The sequence below is a fragment of the Suncus etruscus genome, chromosome 4, assembly GCF_024139225.1.
Source record: "Suncus etruscus isolate mSunEtr1 chromosome 4, mSunEtr1.pri.cur, whole genome shotgun sequence".
Lineage (NCBI taxonomy): Eukaryota > Metazoa > Chordata > Mammalia > Eulipotyphla > Soricidae > Suncus > Suncus etruscus.
In genome coordinates, this window is record NC_064851.1 from 101238083 (window position 1) to 101246086 (window position 8004).

The window sequence follows — 8004 nt, forward strand, 5'->3', positions numbered from 1 at the left end:
GCTTAAGGAATCAAATGGGACACCAGGGATCGAACCCAGCTTCGTCCTAGGTCAACCGCGTGCAAGTCAAGTGCCCCACCTCTGCTCTATCACTCCAACCCAAAATCCAGTTAGTTTTATAAAAATGTGTTTATTGGGCCAAAGCGATAACACGTGCTTTGCACGCGGCTGACCCAGGACGCACCTCGGTTCGATCCCTGGCATCCCATCTTGTTCCCTCAAGCCAGGGACGACTTCTGAGCTCATTGCCAGGAGTAACCTCTGAGCTTCACCGGGTGTGGCCCAAAAACCAAAAAAAAAAAATAAAGTGCTTATTATGTTAATATATCATTGCTGTCACCTCACGAAAAGGACAGGAAGCTCTCTGGGTCTCCTTTAGAAGGGCACTAGCACTATTCATGAAAAGTCTGCCCTCAGAACTCAATCAGCTCTCCAAATACCACCATATTGTGTGTGTGGATTTTTTTTATCTATAAATTTCAGGAGTATACAAATAATCTATAGCATACACTTGTATGTGTATACATGTATGCATATATAAATATTTTCTTTTCATGTACAAAATATACTGTGCTCATTGACTTTGCATCTCACTTTTGAAACATCTTTGAAACTATTCCATATCAGAACATATGTATCTTTAGGGCTACATAATATCTCTTTGTAACAGTTTACAATAATTTAAAATTTAGTTCGGAACTGGAATGACAGTATACAGTGCTTGGATTGTACACAAGCTACCTCAATTTGATCCTCGGCACTGAATATGGTCCCTAGGACACAGCCAGGAATGATTCCTAAGCAAAGCCAAGAGTAAGTCATGAGCACTGAAGGACATGACCTTCAAATACCACCAAAATTAAAAATAAAATCTACTTCAAATTAATAAATTTCAAAAGCTATTTGGTTCTGTAGCCAATGCCACAGTAAATGATCTTATATCTCTGTCATGTTATACATGGAAGGGAAGGTCTGTGAAGCTGAAGTGAAAATAGAAATCTTAGCTTATCAAAGATTAAGTAGATTTGTGATTTTGACATATACTTTAGAATTTATAGATTACATAAATATAGAACTTATGGGGGAGAAAAGAGGTGGGCCAGAGTGATGGCACAGCAGTAGGGCATTTGCCTTCACACCCAGGATAGACAGATGAGACTTAGATTCCCCGTTGTCCCATATGGTCCCCCAAGCCAGGAATGATTTCTGAGCACATAGCCAGAAAAAAATATATATAAACTCATGCTTTTTTAAATTATGTGTATTTTAGAAGTTAATATATCATTATATAATTTATATATTATATTAGAACTTATGCATTTTAAACAATATATAACATATATTTTATATACAAAAATAAATTTTTTACAAGTTTTTCACAGTTGTGTTTCAGGTGCATAGTGACAGTGAATGAGGGCCATTCCCACCACCAGTGTTGACTTCCCTCCACTATAGTTCCCAGTTTGCATCCCATACCTTCACCCTTAGCCCCCTGGTCTACCAGTGTAACAGAATCATTTTGTGTTTAGCTAGTTATAGTTTGGGTCTCTTGATTCTATTGCTGTTGACTTTGGCTTGGGTATTTAGATATGAGCATTTTTTTCCCTACTCAATACTCCTGAGATGGCTTGCCCCCTGGGTCCCATCCACTTTTTTCTTCTCAATTTGTAGGAAGACATAGAAATTAGGCAGAACAAGATGATGTTTCATTTGTTTGTTTGTTTGCATAGGCATAGTAAACATTGAGGAAATTAGAAAGAAAATCCCCTTGGCCTAGGAGATACAGGGTGTCTCCACCCATGAAGCACACTGTCATAAGACCAACTACAAGTTCCGGGCATGTTAGTCGTCAACTCCCAAGGTCTTTTTTTATGGTCCCAGGAGAAGTTCTTTTCAGTGGTGGTTGTCACAGTCAGTCTTCTATAATTAGAGATCTTGGTTTTTGCACAGATTCTAGGACTGAGCATCTTCTGATTTTATCTCACCTATAGGTGTAGAACTTATACCTTTTATTTTTTGGGGGGGGGGGCCACACCCGTTTGATGTTCAGGGGTTATTCCTGGCTAAGTGCTCAGAAATTGTCCCTGGCTTGGGGGCACCATACGGGATGCCGGGAGATCTAACCGAGGTCCTTCCTTGGCTAGCGCGTGCAGGCAGACACCTTACCTCTAGCGCCACCTCACCGGCCCCAAACTTATACCTTTTAAAATGATTCTATCAGGGGCTGGAGAGATAGCATGGAGGGTAGGGCATTTGCCTTGCATGCAGAAGGATGGTGGTTCAAATCCCGGCATCCCATATGGTCCCCCGAGCCTGCCAGGAGCCATTTATGAGCGTAGAGCCAGGAGTAACCCCTGAGCGCTTCCGGGTGTGACCCAAAAACAAAAACAAAAAAAAAAAAGAAAAAAGATTCTATCAGGGGCCGTAGTAATAGCACAGTGATAGAGTGTTTGCCTTGCATGCAGCTAACCCACGACAGACATGGGTACATGGTCTCCCGAGCCAGGAGCGATTTCTGAGCGCATAGCCAGGAGTAACCCCTGAGCACCTCCGGGTGTGACCCCCTCCAAAAAAAAAGAAAAAAGAAAAAAAATTATTCTATCATAGCTTGAATAAAATAGACCATATTCCAAAAAAATACACCATATTCATGTTACAGTATATGTAAGTTGTAATCAGGAATACAGCAGTTGATGCTCTCTACATACATATGTAGGCATATGTAATTGCATACTTGACAGCAAAAAATTAGCTTAAAAATAAAAGTCAAGAAATTTGTAAAGACTATTATAAGATATAAGGTAAAATAGTGCATGTCTATAAACCTTCCATGTTATAAACATAATTTGGGAGAAGTCATAACTTTTTGGCAATCATTTGGTATATAGTTGAAATGATTTGGCAACTTTTATTAGAGGCCCTGAAGCAGCTGGCACTGACTGCACTAGTGAACACAAGTTCAGCATTTGCATATTCCAAGTTCACAGTGCCCAGTGGAGGAGATGGTGATTAAAGCAGATTTTAGGGCTTAGCAAACAGAATTCGGTTAAAGAAGTTGTGGACAAGAAAGATAGGTTCATATATGTAGCAGGTTACAGGTAAGATTTTGTAGCTCAGACAATTATAAGCTGATCAACAATAAAATAAAACATCTTTGTGTGGATATGGATGGATTTTTTCCAATCATAACAATTTCAAATAATTTAAAGAAATGAAGTTCTCAGGCACCTGTTCCATACCAGCAGGTGACTATTAAAAATTTGGGGTTGCTACATATTGCTAGTTTTTTTTTTTTATTTCACAGGTTATCTGATACTCCTTATTCTACATTCATGTATCACAGAAATGTCTTCTCTTCCAGAAAATAGCACATGATTGACTCCTTTAATATATTTTCCTTATTATTTCCATAGCATTTTGAAATTTGATATATGTAATTGCATCTCTATTACATTCTGAGAGTGGTAATACATGTCTTAGTTAATGTTTTATTCTCAGAGCACACTTTTGTTCCTAAGCATCTCATAAGCACTCAGAAAATATTTGTTGAATTAATGAATAAATTGAAGAACAAATATAGTTATATTATGGCTTCTAGATAGATAAAGGTTTCAGTTCTAAAGATCAAGTCTCCCAGAAACCACCATGAGTAGCAGTATCCTTTCATCATTTGTTTTGCTGTTTAATATAAAAAATTCTGCAAAAAAATATTCTTAATATTTCTGGTGTGGACAAAATGTGGTTTGATATGATACAGAATGTCATTTTCTCCTTTGCTTTCTCTAACTTCCCTAGAAATATTAGTGCTATCTGCCTTAGTAGCTCTCAGTGGCACTGAGACTTAATAAACTAACAAATTCTCTAAGTGGGAACAAGAAAAGTAGTAATTAATTAACTTATTTAAATACACATAAGGGCTATCCTTTGTAAACATGGTTTTGATGGTGCTGTTAAGCATGAGATAATTTTTCTATATTTTGACCAATATTGATTTCTTTGTCTAAATTGAATCAAAGAAAAACAGAATCTCAGAATTTCCATGTGATTCTGAGTTTTCTGTGAGTTAACTCACAATGAACAAGAAACAAGTGGTAGCCATAAAGGACTAAAATTTAAGAAAGTCTACACTATGCTGCCTGAAAAGTCTCATTATCTTGTAAGAGGGAGTGGAAAGGTCTTCCAAGTGGAACCAATGTGCTGAGCAGTACCTCCAGGGTCATATAGTACTAGGGTTTAAACTGGTATTGGCCACATGGCAAGTCTGTATCTGAAGCCCAGAACTGAATACTGGTTCCTGCTATCTTCACACACACTATAAGACCAAAACCTATGCATGTCCTAAAAAAAAAAAAAAAAAAACCTCAGTCTCTCCTTTCAGTCCTTATCCATTATTCCTGCTTCTGTACATTCTTTTTCTTTCCACACACGCATACTGTTATGATTGATCTTATATGTCTTCTGATAGAAATTGGCTTTTTTTTTTGAGGGTTCACCTTGAGTTTTTCTGGGAAAAGGGATGGTAAACAGACTTCTAATAAAAGATTTCAGCAAGCACAAGAATTTATAGATGTTGAAAATAGAAACTATTTTAAGAATATCATGACTTGGGGCTGGAGAGATAGCATGGAGGTAAAGCGTTTGCCTTTCATGCAAGAGGTCATCGGTTCGAATCCCAGCGTCCCATATGGTCCCCTGTGCCTGCCAGGAGCAATTTCTGAGCATGGAGCCAGGAGTAACCCCTGAGCACTGCCGGGTGTGACCCAAAAACCACAAAAAAAAAAAAAAAAAAAAAAAAAAAAAAGAATATCATGACTTGTCTAGTTATAGACCAGGTTCAAATCTTTGCCTTAATCTCTAAAATTATACAGTCTTGTCTAGGATTAATTATGGTGGGGAAGAGGCTTCTTAATTATTCAAATATTAGTTTTATTCATACATGAAATGAAGGCAATTTAAGGAGTAAAGAGGTGACTTATGATAGGCAGAATTAGAGGATGGGTCCCATGACTGGCCTATATTTGGAATATAATGTTTCTCCTTGACTTGAGGGAGGCACCTATGATAGAATTTTATTCCAGTGGTTAGAGTATATTATGTAATATAAGTGGAAAAACTTGTCAGTTGCAATTAAGTTTCTCTGTGATCCACAATTGAGTTAGTTGATAGGTTATTGTCTTGGGTAGGTTTGAGCATCAGGTGAGCCCTTGTACGGTGGGTCGAAGACTGTCAAATAAAGATATTCTAAGTGAAAGATTTTCCTGCTGGGTTTAAAGAAGTAAAATTCCATTTAGCATGAGTCCTAAGGATAGAGTCACATGGCAAGAACTATCATAACCTCCAATTGTGAGAATAGGCAGTCCCTCTGAGACAAGAAAAAGAGGACTTTTGTCCTCTACTCGCATGGAACAAAACTGTGTCAATAATCATGAATGCAGAACAAGGGCGTCAGGTCACTAATGAGATCTTAACACTCACTTTCAGCTAAGTCTATGAAACCCAGAGAGGAAGACACAGACTAGCATTCCTCAGAGCAATGGTCTCGAGAAACATTTGGCAGATGTGTGTTCTTTTCAGCAGCTACATTTGTGGCAACTCATTAGAAAGCAACATAAAGCAAGGTTAGAAACAACTAATTCTGAAACAAAATTCAGTATGTCAAACAGTTTAAGGAAACCCATGGTGATCAGGTATTGGGAAAAATATCAGCACCGGGACTACTATTGATGTGTTTTAGGAATTTTGGGAAATGTACTTATATAATTATTCTCTTCTCATTGATCCCCCATACACTATTTTCTGAGGGAGTTGATATGGCTCACTTCCCTCATTTATCCATTCCCTGATGAATGGAAGCCTTTTAATTGACACCTTCTCCCATAATCTCTACCTCCCATACCTCAAAAAAAAAAAATCAAACAATATGGTAAAGTGGGATGCTATTAAGTTGCTATTAAGGAGTTTAGGCAGTCCAAAACAACCAAAAGTCCACCTTACTAACTCTTTGTGGGGAGTTAAGAAGACTTGAAATCACATATATCAAGTGCTTAGAACAGTTCTTAAAACCTTGTAATCCCTTAGTGCATTTTCCCCATAGTTATTAAGTTCCAGGAGATTGAATTTTCATCTATATAGCAAAATAAAGAACTCTGCTCTTGAAGATGACATGAGAAATCCCAAATAAAGGGAAAAACTTACCTGACATTCAAGAAAAAAGGTTGTTGTTACTTCAGTGAATTATAATTAAAAGGTTATCAGATGTTGCAAAGTCACAGAGTCTTTTTTTAATTTTAATAGATTTATTACAAATAAGAAAACCGTCACAACAAAACCAAAGTTCAGGATCATACATTATTTTATCAAACTTGAAAAAATAAAATTTTTTTCTCTCTCTCTTTTTTTTTTTTGTTTTTGTTTTTGGACCACACATGATGACACTCAGGGATTACTCCTGACTATGTGCTCAGAAATAGCTCCTAGCTTCCCTGGGGACACCAGGAAATCGAACCATGGTCTATCCTAGGTCAGCTGTGTGCAAGGCAAATGCTCTACCACTATGCCACCACTCTGGACCCCCAAAATACATTCTTTTTTTAATTAATATTGTTATTTAAACACGTTGATTACAAATATGATTATACTTGGATTTTAGTCATGTAAAGAACACTCCCCTTCACAAGTGCAACATTCCCATCACCAATATCCTGAATCTCCATCCTCCCCACCCCAACCCCGCCTCTAATTTCTTCATTCATTCACATTGTTATGATAGTTCTCAATGTAGTTAGTTCTCTAACTGCACTATTTACTCTTTGTGGTGAGCTTCACGTTGTGAGCAAGACTTTCCAGCCCTCCACTCTTTTTTTTTTTTTTTTTTTTTTTTTTTTTTTTTTTTTTGGGTTTTTGGGCCACACCCGGCGGTGCTCAGGGGTTACTCCTGGCTGTCTGCTCAGAAATAGCTCCTGGCAGGCACAGGGGACCATATGGGACACCGGGATTCGAGCCAACCACCTTTGGTCCTGGATCGGCTGCTTGCAAGGCAAACACCGCTGTGCTATCTCTCCGGGCCCTGCCCTCCACTCTTGTGTCTCCGAAAATTGTTGCAAAAATGTCTTTTATTTTTCTTAAAACCCATAGATGAGTGAGACCGTTCTCTGTCTGTCTCTCTCCCTCTGACTCATTTCACTTGGCATAATAGATTCCATGTACATCCTTGTATAAGAAAATTTCATGACTTCATCTCTCCTGATGGCTGCATAGTATTCCATTGTGTATATGTGCCACAGTTTCTTTAGCCATTCATCTGTTGAAGGGCATCTTGGTTGTTTCCAGAGTCTGGCTATTGTAAATAGCATTGCAATGAATATAGGTGTAAGGAAGAAATTTTTGTATTGTATTTATGTGTTCCTAGATTATATTCCTATGAGTGGTATAGCTGGATCACATGGGAGCTCAATTTCCAGTTTTTGGAGGAATCGCCATATCATTTTCCATAAAGTCTGGACTAGACAACATTCCCACCAGCAGAAAGTCACAGAATCTTAAATGCAATTTGTGCTGATTATTGCCATGTAGTCAAAGACAAATCAACTTGAAGATGGTTTCTGTCAAACCCCAATGACACAGAGAAGAAAAGATAACTGCCTCTTTTCACAAAATTCTAATGTAGGCTCAATACTCTCATTGTAAATAAATAGGGTAGTGCTTAACCCTGAACTCTCATTTGTGTGTGGACACTCACGTTTAAGTCATGGAAGTCATTTAAAATTTTAGAAAAAATAAATCAGATATGAGGGGATACTGACAGTTAACATCATCCCATACATTTATCATGGCATGACGATCATAAATAGCTTCCATCATAATAGCTGTGAGCAAGTGGTATCCAATGATATGTTAGTATCTTTGAGGTGGGGCTTTCCTTTGATTTTTCTCTTGAACAATACTATGATCAGTACACAGGCAAACATGTTTTGAGAAAGGTTGACTATCAGGTGTCATTTCCTG